General features: G+C 38.3%; 1 pseudogene; it reads right to left on the bottom strand.

Annotated features, from left to right (window-relative positions):
• Window positions 1–14,587, bottom strand: part of LOC140675574 (uncharacterized) — a 33,694-nt pseudogene that overhangs the window by 3,949 nt on the left and 15,158 nt on the right.

The following is a 14,587-nucleotide window of genomic DNA, read 5'->3' on the forward strand; positions in this document are numbered from 1 at the left end:
GAAATAAAGTTTCACACAAATATGTAGAACCAAACATTGAAAATATTTTTAAACCAAAATTTCTTAATTGTGGATATTTGGTTTCACTTAAAATTTAAAAAAATTCAACACCTGTTTCTGGTCGTGATTTCAGTGAAATGTCAGTTTGTAAATCACACAATTCCAATTGTAGGTCAACAGACTGTTCAACTATTGGAACAATCCGATTTTTATACAGGATAAGATCTTTCCTCAACATTTCGAAATCGCGAAATCGTTTGTCAAATTGTGTAATTAATTCATTAATAATATGTACATGTTTTCTAAAGTCGCATTTTGTTCCGTGCTTTTCAACAAGTACGCTACAGGAAGGAAAGAAGCATAAACTATTTCTTTCCAAATGGTTTAAAAATATTTTTAATCTTGCACGGAATGAATCGATGTGGCTCATTAATTCGGATATAATCTGATTACTCTGTTGAAGCTTCAAGTTCAAAGTATTTAAATGGCAAGTCAAGTCTGTAATGAATGCTAATTCACAAAGTGATTCAACGTCCTCGAAGAATGTTCTAAATCTCTACGTTGCACGTTTCTTGTATGAAAAGATATATTTCTTTTCTAATAGCAAACAATTTTTGCAAAGTTTTTCCGGCACTTAGCCATCGCACTTCACAATAAAGAGGGACGTCTTTGTAGGCCGCAGCGTATTCTTCAAGGAAACTTTGAAATTTTCGATGAAGCAAAAACTTGTGGCCACCTTTAATTGCATTTACTATTGCCGTAACAGTCTGCATAGCGTTGGATAATTTTACATTTTTTCCACATAAGCTTCTTGATGTATTATACAATGAAGTATAGGAAATTAAAAAATTTTTTTTTTACTTGTCCGAAAAGTCCAATTTTAGATCCTACCATAGATTTTGCACCATCTGTCATTATACACGAACATTTCGTCAAATCGCAACCAAATTTTTGAAGAGTAATTTCAAGCGCTCTGTAAATATCACTGCCGGTTGTTGTATCATGTAATGGCACTAAATCTAACATTTCTTCAACACACGAAAAATCATCTTGTACAATTCGCGCGAAGATACTTAGTTGACTTATATGTCGAACATCCGTGCTCTCATCGAGGCACAATGAGAAATAAGTACATGTTGCTAACAATGATCTCAATTTCTCTTCGATAGAGCTGGCTATCATAATAATTCTTGATTTCACTGTGTTACGACAAAGTGGAATATTATTGACGTTTTCAGGTGTTATATTTCCAAATTCTTTTACTGCTGCAAGAATGTAATCTTTTATGAAGACACCATCGGTAAATGATTTTGAGTGTTTCGCAATGAGATATGAAATGGCATACGATGCGCGAATCGTTTTATCTTGAATGTCTTCATCTTCATTATTACAAACGTCCGAAATTACACCAAAACGTTGCTTATATACTAATTGTAATGCTGCAATCAAAGCAAATTTTTCGTGTCCCTCATACATTGAATATTCCTTGGAATGCTTATGTTCATAATGTCTATGAATCACATATTTTTTTACACTTGCCGGTTCAAAACCACATAAAAGACACACTGTCCGATTTGCAATACACGTGAAGAAACTGTCTTCCCATGCTTTATCAAACTGCTCTTTATAATTCTGTTTAGTTGCCATTTTTTCAAAATTGCCGCAACACGATATGCACAATTGCACAATTTGTTGATTGTACAATTTGACAACGCATATAAATTGATTATATTTTGTTTTAAAGAGGTTCTCAAAGTGTTATAAATTAGGTTCTCAAAGTGTTATAAAGTCATTATAAATTACAATTTTCGAAGACATGAGTCACTTTACAAATTAACTTTTTTAAATTGGAATTATTATATTTCTAAACTGGGAATTATTTAGAAAGTAAGATATCTTTACAATCAACAAATAGTGCAATTATGCATATTATGTTGCGACAATTCTGAGAAAAATACTAAAAAGAATTATAAACAGTATTTTGATAAAATATGAGGAGATAATAATAAAACGAATTATAAGAAAAATTTTGATAAAATATGAGAAGACACTTGGAAATATTAGAAATACACCTGAGACATCAATAATATTCCACTTTGTCGTAATACAGTGAGATCAATAATTATTATGATAATCAATTCTCAAAAAAAAAAAAAATAAAATAGTTAATAAATTTAATTTTTTTACTTTAATATTAAGAAGAATTATACGGGAAAAATAAGATATATTTATTCTTATGCAAATCATTACTGCTACAATTAAAGGTGGCAACAAGTTTTTGCTTTATAAAAAATTTTAAAGTTTCCTTGAAGAGTATGATGCGGCATAAAAGATGTGTTTCCTTATTTATAGTTTTATTTATTGGTTCTATGTATTTATAATTTATATGTTCTCATTTTCTGACATAAAATATAAAATTGGATATACGACATCTTTAAGCGATATATCTTTACCTCACTGATGTGAATAAATACATCAAGAATTGATATTGTATTTCGTTATTTAAAAAAATGTAAATAGAGTTTGTTTTGATAGAAAAGTAGAATATAGGGAAACTTTTTCAAAAAGCATTAACAATAGTACTTCAATCATGGAAATCTATTGACATTAAATTTAAATATATGTAATATATATATATATATATATATATATATATATATATGTATATATATATACGTGTTCATTTCAGTGTCTCTTTTAACTTTAATATAAAAATATAAGTCTATAAACAGAAGTACACAGGGCAATATGCACCCATATAATTTACAACTAATATCGTTCCTGAGCTCGAGCGTCTTACGTTTCCACGAGTAATCTAGTTGTTATGAAATAAGAGGAGTGGGGATGCCAGTGAACAAAATCGGCCGAAATGGGCAAACCGGCTACAGGCCTGGGATAGATAAAGAAGGCGCAAAACACAATACACGTATTTTATCATTAACAAAATTTTTATTCATAAAAGTGTGTGTGTGTGTGTGTGTGTATACATATAATGTGTGCGTGCGTGCGTGTGTGTGTTTTAAAAATATAATAGATAATATAAAATATAAAAAATCTAAAATCCAATATATGTATATAAAATTGAAAAATATAAAATATAAAATATAAATTATTAAATATAAAATATAAAAAAGAAAATATAAAACTTAAAAACTAAAAAATCTGTAGGCGCGAGGCGGAGGGGGACCTCGCGACGGCTGCGTCTGTAACAGAAAAGAAAATGAACATTTTTATTAGTATTTTTTAAAAAATCTTTAAAATTTGAGCATACTTACAATACGAGGGGCTCCTCGCCGAACAATCTGCGGAGACAGAAGATATCCACATACAAATATGGGAAGAACTCGTCTAAGAAGCGAGCACGGGGGCCGCACGCGACGCACCTCTTTCATGTGCACGATGTTGACGTATCCTGGGATGAAGTTGTGATAACATTGATATTCCTGTAAAAGAAAAAAACATAAATATATTATAAATAAAAAGCGTATAAAATAATAATAAAAATTACTTACATCACCACACGTGGGAGATGGTAGGACCGACATTGGAAAATCTATAAAAATTAATAAAATATAAATATAGATAGATAGATAGATAGATAGATAGATTGATAGATAAATGTATTTATTGATTCCCCTTGGGGATTTTAATCTCTTACATCTCTTACATATTCTCCTTAACCTATCTTACCGCTAACGATAAATATTTCTCCGCTCTCCTCTCTCACCCTCTCTCTCATTCTCTCCCTCTCTCTCTCTCTCTCTCCCTTTCCCCTTTCTCTCCGCGCCTCACTTCATTATTAACTCTATACAGCATTCTATTTTCAAACAAAAACAAACAGCTCCTCACACGGACCTGGCCTTGTGTAGCCTTACAATTTAAAAAACCCACTCCCTACCCCACGCCTTTTCTCCCTCTTTACGCCCTTCAGACCTCTAACCTCTCCCTTTCCCTTCATTTCCCACTTCCTCCGCTAAATCTCTCTCTCTCTCTCTCATCCCATTCTCTCCTTCCTATCCCGATTTCTCTCTCAAACTCACTTCTTTTCTCTCTCTCCCTCTCTCTTCCTTCTTCTCGTGACTCCTCATTTACACCTTATTTCCTCTATCTTACCACTAAAGCACAACGTTTCTCCACTCTCCTCTCTCACCCTCTCTCATCCTCTCTCTCTCTCTTTCTCTTTACTATTACCTATATACACTAATTATATACTGTACATTCTTCTAACCTTCCCCCTTCTTTGCCTCAATTTCTTCCCCCACGACTCTGGCCATTTTGTGACCCTTACATACTGGTTCCCTTTCCCTCCCTCACGGCCCATCCTCTCTACCCTTTCTCCCCTCCCTCTCTTCTGCTACTCTTGCTCCCCCTTTCCTTTCCATTCTCGCCTCTTTTCCATCTCTCTCTCCGCTCTCTCCGTCTTTCCTCTCCCTCAATCATTTCCTCCTCTCTCTTCCAGTTTCCCTCTCCTCTCTTTCCTCTTGGCTGGGCTGTCCTCCTCTTCTATACCTTCCTCTACTCGTCCTCTTCTTCTCTCCTTTTACCTCTCGTATCTCACTCCTCTCCATCTTCTTCTTTCCATCTTTTCTCCTCTTCTAACCATCTCCACCTCTTCCCATCCACCCTCACTTCTCTGCTTGTTGTTATCACCTTCTTGCCTCTCACTCTTTCTCTTCTTGCTGCCTCCCCTATCCTCCATCTCATTCTCCTCTCCTTCAGTGTCAGATCCTCGTCCACTCCTACTCCCCAATTCCCTCTAATCTCTCCTTCTCTTTCTAGTACCTCTTCCCCGTCCTCTCTCCTCTCCATTTCCGTTAGCACCGTCCATGTCCCGTTCTCCCTTCTTCTTTCCTCTATCCATTTCATCCTCAGCTTCCTGCCTAACTCCTCAATGATCCCTTCCACTATATATCTTCTTTCCTCCTGATCTTCCCCTTCTATTCCTCTCCATTTCACATTTCTCTCTCTCTTCCTTCTTTTCTCCTCTTCCTCTCTTTCCGCTCTCTCTCTTCTTTCTATCTCCCTGTGTTCTTTCTCCTTTCTTGCTCTTTCCGCTCTTCCCTCCATCCTTTTCCAGCTCTCCCGCTTTTCCCTCCTCTCTCTTTCCTTCTCTTCCAACCACTTCTCCTCTTCATCCTCTTCTACCCTCTTCCACCATGCCTCATCCTCTCTGTGCTCTTCTGTTCTTCTCCTCTGCTCTCGCCGCTCTCTCCTCTCTTTTTCTATTTCATCTTCCCATTCTCTCCTTATCTCTTTCTCCTCTCTCTTCCTCTTGTCCTATCGCCTCTCCTTTCTCCTTTTCTTCCTCTTTCATATGTTCTCTCCTCTCACTCCCCATTTTTCTTTCCCCACTCTCCCTCCTCACTGCTGGCTCCCCGCCGATCTTCCTCTCCGTCGCTTCTTCTCTTTCATTCACTTCCTGATCCCTTACCTCTTCCCCCTTTTCCTCGTTCTTCTTCTTCCTCTCACTCGTCTGTCCTTCTTCTTTACTCTCTTCCGTGTTCTCTTTCTCCCCATTTTCTTGTCCCTTCTCTTCTCTTCTTTCTTCCTCTCGCTGCTTCATTCCTCTCTCCTCTTCCTCCCTGTCATCTTCCTCCTCTCGTTTCCCCCTCGCCTTGCCACTTTCTCTCGACCCTCTCTTCTTTCCCTTCCCTCCTCTTCTCTCCTCTCCCTGCCATTCCGTCACTCCTCTCTCTCCTTCTTCCTCTCTCACCTTTTCTCTCTTCTCACACTCCACCTTTCCTTCCCTGCTCTCCCTCCTCACCTCTATCTCTCCATAAATCTTCCTTACCACCACTAACACTTCCGATATGCACTCCTTTATTTCTCTCATCTCCTTCCTAATCCCCCTCAGCTCCTCCATCTCTCCCTGTTCCTTTCTCCTCATTTCCTCTCTCTCTCTCTCTTCTTTTCTCGCACCACTCTCTTTCCTCCACTTTACTCGCACACTCCACTGTTTCCTAATCCTTGTCCTGTATCACTTCCCGCTGACCACACACTCCACTGTCTTTTTGCTTCTTATTCCCAACTTTCATCTAACCTCTCCAACACACGTGCTCAGACCATTTGCTCACCCTTATCCTAATCGATATCACTGCTCGCCATCTTCCTCGATATCGATATATCGGGATCCTTTTCCACTACGCTTCTCAATTATCTCCTGTCGCCATCTGCCGCCTCTGTCGTTTACTGTTATATCTCTACCTCCTTTCTCTCTACCGCACCTCTCCTTCTTTCTTTTCTCCCTTACCGACCCATGACCGCCCTCCTCTCCCCGTTCCTCTCCGTTCCACGTTTCCACTCATTATCCTCTTGCCTCATTTCCTTCCTCTTGTCTATTTTATCCTTCCTTTTCCGTCACTCTTCTTCTAACTCTCCCTCAGCCACACTCCTCGCTACCTCACTAACTTCCCTCTTCTTTCCTACTCTCTCGCTCTTCACCGCTTTCCATTCTCACTCCTTTGTCTCCCAATTCTTCCACGTCATCTTTCTCCGTCCTCTCGTTCCAGCTTTCCATCCTTATATTTCTCTTCCCTGACTGCCCCTCTTCTCCACTCCACTTTCTTTCACCTCACTGCCCTTCCGCTTGTACTTCTGCCCTTACTTTTTACTTATCACTCTTCCCATCTCTCTAAAAACTCCAAAATACTCCGGACTCAAAAACTTCCAACCTCTCCGCCCGCCATCTTTATCCCCTCCTAAAATATAAATATAAATATATTATAAATAAAAAAGCGTATAAAAAATAATAAAAACTACTTACATCCTCGAACAGTACATCCAACAACGCTCGGAACAGAGTGCGGGCCAAATTCTTGACCCAGCGAAGTGTACGGCGATGGCGTCGCCTGCCAACGCCTTCGGGAAGCTGAAGGCGACGGTATCCCGTCTCGAAAACAGCGTCGAGAAATGACATAATGCTCGACATTTTAAAATCACAAAAAGAACTTCACTTCACTGGATCACTGTCTGACACTTTATGCCAGCTCCAGCGAGAGCTAGGTAACGTCTCGGTAAAAAAAATGGGTAGGGTATGAGCATGACATAAGAGTTAGCAACAAATGCTTTCTCTTTATAGCTGATAAAGAATTAAAAGCTGACGCGGACTGTCGTTTCACACAACATTCATACAGATAATTATAATTAAATAGCGACACAATCAAATAAGCATTAGACATCTATTGAAACATTGATCAACATGGATCTAAACATTGATCAACATTGATCTAAACATGTTTGAATCTTATTATACATCAAATAAATATCATGACTTGAAATATAATACCAGATGCAGCTGCACCATGAAATGTAATATTCACCACACAGATGTATACATGGTTAAGAGATATCAAATAAACATCTATCGAACCATGTTTGAACCACTATCATACATCAAACGAACGTCGATTAACATCAAACAAACATCTATCGAACCGCGATGAACATCTATCGAACCATGTTTGAACCATTATTGTATATCAAACGAACGTCGATCAACATCAAATGAACGTCGATCAACATCAAACGAACGTCGATCAACATCAAACGAACGTTGATCAACATCAAGCGACTCATGAACGACATGAATTTTGACATTTTTTTGCGTTTAAAGATGTCAAATATTCCATGTCCATTGTCTGCTAAAATGCAGACTAATAGAGAAATGCATCACGTACTGTAATATAATACATGCTATCAAGAGAGGATAAAAAAAAGATAATAACACACATGTATTGTAACAATAGTTTATTATAAATATGGATTGGTCGAATTTTTATGATGATGATTCGACCACCAATTGAATAATTTAAATATATTTTGTAAAGCACAATTTCGTACATGTCTATCGCAACGCAGAGTAGCATCTAATTTATCTAAAGCAGGAACGTCATCATAGTCGTTATCGAATGTCTCGATAATAAGACCGATTCTCGCATCGTCTTCCAGTAAATTTGCCAATCATTCTCGTTTTTCATGTCCTTTGACATACACTCGAGAAGATGCATCTTTCAACGTCACGGCGTCAGTGATTAAACGTTTGGCCCTGTATTACAGAATGTTTCCATCTTCCCATTGCAGATTGTGATGTTTTCCAATCAACCATGCAACTTGAAATCTCTCAGATATCGTGAGCAAACGGAATGGTGTAAGACTCGTAAAAATATAATGAGAGAGTACAGAGCCCTTTGTCAGAATCGCAATTTCTTTCACGATAAACTTTCCTCCAACAATAAATCCTTGCAGATCTACAAACGTTGGTACCATAATGAAATAATATTGGCGAGAACTACGACGGACGACTGATGTCGATCATCGAGTATCGCTAGTTTTATAATGTTATAATATTATAATGTTATAATGTTATAATATTGGAGGGGATTATTCCTGATTCATGTAATTTTGCGGACAACATTTGTCAACAGGTTATATTCGACAATGCGATCGTGCAAGATGAGGCAATATGCGGTAGTATTTGTGGGTACGTCTAGCTTACATTCAAATTCTATCCTTACGTCCACGGTAGCATTTTTGACAGACTCGTTTTGTCGCGAGCAGTCAATGACCGTGAGAGGACCGCACTCTAGAAATTTTGCCATGGTAAATAATACATTATCATTATTGCATCCATAATAAGATTTACGAAAACGCGCATACATGCCGAATAGGATAGTGTATCTGTTTTTATCAAAATTCAAATTTAAATCATCATACGGATAAAAATCAGAGTTTAGATAGAGTTTAACGTTTGTCAATTTGCAGTCATCGAATTTGGTAATATCTTTCGACGCTACATTTTTTCTATCAGTCTGTAGTACAAAGATTACGTATCGCGGTTTCTCCAGCTGAGAGGCAGTTTTCACAGTCCACGAATGCTTGGTCGTACTGTGTAGCAGAGGAAATTCGTATAAATCCCACGAGCGGAAACTCATGTTCAAGTATCTACCGCTCTCCAACGCTAGTAGCAAGGACAGTTTACTAATTTCGTTCAATATTACGTGAGGCATATGCCATTGTATTTTGTGTAATTCAATCTCAGCTTCAGCCGCCTGAGCTCCAAATAGACAATTGTCGTTGCGTGAACGTATTAGAATCAATTCATGACGAGCGTTAATCACAACGCGCTTATAATCCTCGCAAAATTCAAGCAACATGTTGAGCGGCACGCAAAAATTGAAGTAACCTTCACCACCATTATTTGCAACTATATTCCACGCAGCGTTGTGTAAGATTTTACTTCTCTCGTGTATAAGGGAGATGTAGATTTTAATCGTGCAAGTTATTCCAACGTTTCTGTTGCGATCAATTTCCACACCGTTGAGTTCATATCGAAGTTCATCAAACATGAATGCAACGCAATTATTTCCCAATATCGTTAGTTCATCCTTTTTCCTTATCGTCAATTTTTCCTCGATGTAAAGGAAGCTTTCGGACGGCAACGTGTACAAATTCTGATGCTGTATAGGTATCCGTACCTCATCGTTATATCCAAGTGTTGTATTTGCGTATGGATTGTACGTATGAGTTTCAATCTTTACTATACGATCGTCAAAGATCGGTTCGCTTCCAATGTTCAAAATGTCAATCATTTTTTCAATTATTTTGTACGACAAATCCCAAAGACTTTAAAAATTCACGATTCAACGCGCTGAGCTTCTTTTTAGGGTAACCATACATCTGATTATTGTCACCAGACACCGCTCACCTCCTCGCAAAAATATTGTCCCTCGTAAAGATATTGTCTCTCGCGTGCTTCGTTTCGTTCAACACGAGCATACTATTTTTGACGTCGTCGTACGTGCAATCGTACGTAATTTCCTCTCCTCGAAAATCGAGCAATCGACCCTCCTGATCCACAATACGTATCGTTAAATCAGTAATGCTTCGCACGACGATCGGTAGATAAATGATTTGCGCGGGCGTTTCCGATATCTTATATCCCGGTGGTACGCTCGGAGAAAATTCATGTATCGTGTGTACGCGCTTGCTATTGCTATATGCACCAGCGGTCACACTGCATTCTATACGAATAATGTTTACGTTAATAATATTTATCGGTACATCCGATTCGTACCATTTCCGCGGCTGCAATACACGATTCGAGAATCTCAACAACGATCCTATGTTGATGGGCTTATTAAAATTTATTGTGTATATGCATTTAATTTTACTTTTCAACGTATTATGACTAGCGCGAATCACTATTGGATATTTCTTATCATTGTTATTAACAATGTTGTGGGAATCGTATTGTAAAATTGCATGCGTTAGATATTCATTTATACCATGTAATTCGTACGATCCTTCGGGAATCGTAATTTCCTTGTCGTCGTTGTCAAAGTAAAATTTATTATTCGAGGAATTCATGTTCGGTATCGTATGATAAGTTTCAAAATCCGTTAAACCAAGTTCGTAATTATCATTGTTCAAATCTATGGCTGGAAAGTAGCTTACGGCAAGAACGCTACTCTTACCAGTCAACGTAAGTGTCAGTGACATGTCGAATACTGAATACGACAGTAGAGTGTTAGGCTTTAAATTTAATCGTTTGAAGAAATTGTAGACACAATTATCCGCAAATACTCTGATTATAATTTTGATAAGACGCATGATTGTATTCAATTTTTGTTACATTCTGTCCAAAATATTGCACCAATTCCTCGGGCGGTCGAAGATTTCTAAAACTGTCAAAATATACAACATTATCTCCCCTCTTTGCGTATGCTACCCAATAAGTACCAGGACCCTCAACGTCGTCCAAATTGACAATGCAGCTCTCGTTTCGTCGCACGCCGTTTATCGGTCAATTATTGCGCATGAAAACGCCTCTAAAGAAAGGTATGCGCATACGTCTTGCAAGTTGTTCCAATTGTACGTTAGTTGTTACACCAGGCATTTTTAACGTTTTTTTAACGTTTTTTTTTCTTAGCAGTCGTTGAGAACCCCCGTCCACGCTTGTACGGAACGAGATCAAGTCCACGACCTTCCATAGCACGATTGTGACGTTGCATTTCTTCGAATTGGCGTTACGCGGCCTTGCTATCGTTTACAGCCTTTGCGATTCCCGCTGCTCTACCAGCCAAAGAACCGACTACTCCCAACAATGGTAAAATCGGTAAAACACCACCACGCTTCGCTACTAGAAGTATTCGTTTTTTCAACATCTTTTTCTTTTTCAGTGATTTTTTCATCTTCATTCCCATACCAAATTTCGTTTTTGCCTTCATGGCCGTTCAAACAGCCGTAGCAGCCGCTCTTTCACCAAGAGTCGAATCCCTCGCGGTAATACGTTCCCGCGCCTTCACAGCTAGTATACGATCCGCAACGTGTCGTTCGCCGAGGTCGTTGCTTTGCGAGTAAGCTATATCGTGCTCGTGACTCGCAGCGTCCAATGGATTGATACCTCGATCGCCTCTAGCCAATCGTTCTTTTAAACGAGTTTCCGGTCCGCAAAACTGATCCAGGAATATGCAATTCGATAGGAAGCGCGTTTATCGCACGATTCAATAGACCGCTACCTCTTATAATTCTCGCTGACATTCGTAACAATCTTTAATAAATGGTGCTGGACCGTCGATATGTGTTTGCTGCCACGGTAAATTATAATGTTGCAAACATCTACGATACCATTGTACTTCAAAATCAGCCTTTATATGTTCGGGAAGTTTGTCCCACAGTCGTTCCACGTAGTGGCTAAACTGTCTCAATAAAATAATCTTTGGTATATATTGCAACTGTTCAGAGGTAAGCTCGAGAATATGACTGTCGTCCGACAGATGAAAAAACAATTTCAATACTGAGCGGTTTCGATTCGATGCATATCTATAAATAGGTCCTCCCATGACTCATTCTCAAAATACGGTTTGTGCGGCAAGCGACGATAATCAAAATTATAAACTTTGATAATAGACTAATGCTTGAAAAAGAAATACGCAAGCATGGAAACATGTTACCAATTACTATACGCGGTATTATTTGCGGTCCTTCGAATTGTGGTAAGACTAATGTATTGATAAGTCTAATTGAAAGTTCGTACGGTGTTCGCTTTGAGAACCTGTACGTATACTTAAAATCGTTTTAACAACCGAAATATCAATATTTGGAAAATTTATTGACACCGATAGACGAAATTGGTTATTTCACATTCTCTAATAATAGTGAAGTCGTTGCTCCAAGCGAGGCGCTTCCGAATTCCATTTTTATCTTTGATGACGTGGCATGCGATAAACAAGATACGATAAGAGAGTACTTTGCAATGGGTCGACACTCGAGCGTCGACTGTTTCTATCTTTGTCAAACGTATGCCAAGATACCCAAGCATCTTATACGCGACAATGCGAATCTGTTGATTTTATTTTAACAGGCTAATACAAACCTGAAACATGTATACAATGATCATGTAAATACTGACATGTCATACGACGATTTTCACGCATTATGTCAGAAATGCTGGCAGCACAAGTATAGTTTCGTAGTTATTGATAAAGACAACTCGCTGACCAATGGATCATATAGAAAAGGATTTAATGAATTTGCGATACCGTAGAGCGGTTAGTCGCTGTCGACATATCAGTCTAACAACGTTTACAAAATATCCATCATGATAAACAACAATGATGATGATGGTGAACGTGAAAAGATTGTGAGAGAGATTGCAAGAACGAGCGAATTAATTCGCAAAAAATATCACGCTTTAAAAACTGGTAAAATTGAGGAAGACGTCGCTTTGGAGAGACATTTTAAGCCAATCACTGAACCTCTAAAACAAATTGTTGAGAATACCATTGATGTAGAATCTGATGTATCGAAAGTGGAGTCGTTTGGTATACCCAGAGAAGAACAAGAGAGCATAAAGCAGAAACAATCAAACATTTCACTGACTTATGAAAAAAAATCAAATGGGGGACGAAAACGATCAAACGATTAATAACTTCTACTCCAAATCAATCAAAGCGAATGAAACAACCGACTCCAATAAAAGCTGTACAACAACCTCAAATAATCTCGTCTGCTTCCATTGAAGAAATTTTTGAGACCACACCCGAAGCGGTTGTGACGTCGGTTCAACGTCAATTACAAACATCCGGGTCAGAATATGTTACGAGAACATCTTGGTCTGCTCGGACAAAGATATATCAAAGCAATTTTGAGCCAAGATGTAAATAACGAGATGGATTACGTATACGGTGTTAAATTTTCCGACGAAGGAATAATGCTCGGCGATAAACATTTCGAAGTGGATGATAATATAATCATCGATGGAGTAAAATATGCAGGGACGCCGGGTCTCTACGAATTAATTTTCAAGAGAATTCCCGACGATGCTGTATATACAGAGAACAATATGCATAAATATATAAGTATATTACTGGCGACAAACGCGCATAGACATGATAGCAATGTGCGTAATCCAGTATTAGGTAACAAAGGATATAAATATAAATAATCGCTTCATTATTTACTATCAAAAGAAAAATTGGAAAAGGTATAAACCTACCAAGCACTATGACACTGAGTAAGAATAAAATTGAATACGTGCATTGGAACGATCCCAACGAATTGGTAGATCGTTTGCGGCTGCTGGAAGCTTCGCGTCGAGCAGGTAACAATGCGCATGGCAATGAAATCATGTCAATTATCGAAGAGCTTCGCGAGGCGGGTCTTATTATAAATTAAACAACATGTTGACGATACTAGTTATTCTGTCAAAACATTTGGTATTGAAATGTCAATTAATAAATTTGGAGTATCGCTCGGTACGTCGAATAATGCATACTATGAATGGAACGGATTACTAAGAACGTATGTGCGAGATAACGCTCTGTGTCTGACTAGCGTCGGCCTTGACGCAAGGTTGCGCAAGATACGACGTGTTGTGCAACTGGAAGATGATAACGACGCTGCTAACAAACGGTACGTTGAAACGAGTGTTGAACTTTTGAGGAATAGACAGAAAGAAATTGAGAAAACAATTATTGCGTTCGAAACGCACGTGCAAACGCTTCAGATAATGATGCATGAAATGCAGAAAATGCTTCAGACACGTGTGCAAACTACATCCGACTCAGGAAAAGATACATAAAGAATTATACATGAACTTTTACATTATTATGAAATATGCCACGATCAAACATGCAAGAAAAGAAAAACAACTCTGAAAAGCGATAGCTCGTGGAAGAATTGCACGCTCCGGCGAGAAGAAATTTTCCGCGTAGATGCGTCATAGTACACGGATACGATAATCTGTGGCAGGCAGACGTGGTTGAGATGCGTCCTTATGCACGAGTCAACAAAGATTTCAATTACATACTCACTGTTATCGATGTGCTGAGCAAGTATGCGTGGGCCATACCGCTCAAAAGTAAGAGCGGAAACGAAATGTCTGAAACGATTGCGAAACTAATTCAAGATGGTGGAAGATGTCCGAAAAATTTTCAGACAGAGGAAAGGAATTTTACAATGCATATGTGCAAAAACTCATGAAGAAACATAACATTAATCATTATTTAACGTATTCCATCATGAAAGCGTCGATTGTGGAACAATTCAACCACACTTTAAAGAAAAATATGTGGAAATTGTTTACGCT

Source organism: Anoplolepis gracilipes, unplaced genomic scaffold (assembly GCF_047496725.1).
Source record: "Anoplolepis gracilipes unplaced genomic scaffold, ASM4749672v1 Contig19, whole genome shotgun sequence".
In the NCBI taxonomy this organism is placed as follows: domain Eukaryota; kingdom Metazoa; phylum Arthropoda; class Insecta; order Hymenoptera; family Formicidae; genus Anoplolepis; species Anoplolepis gracilipes.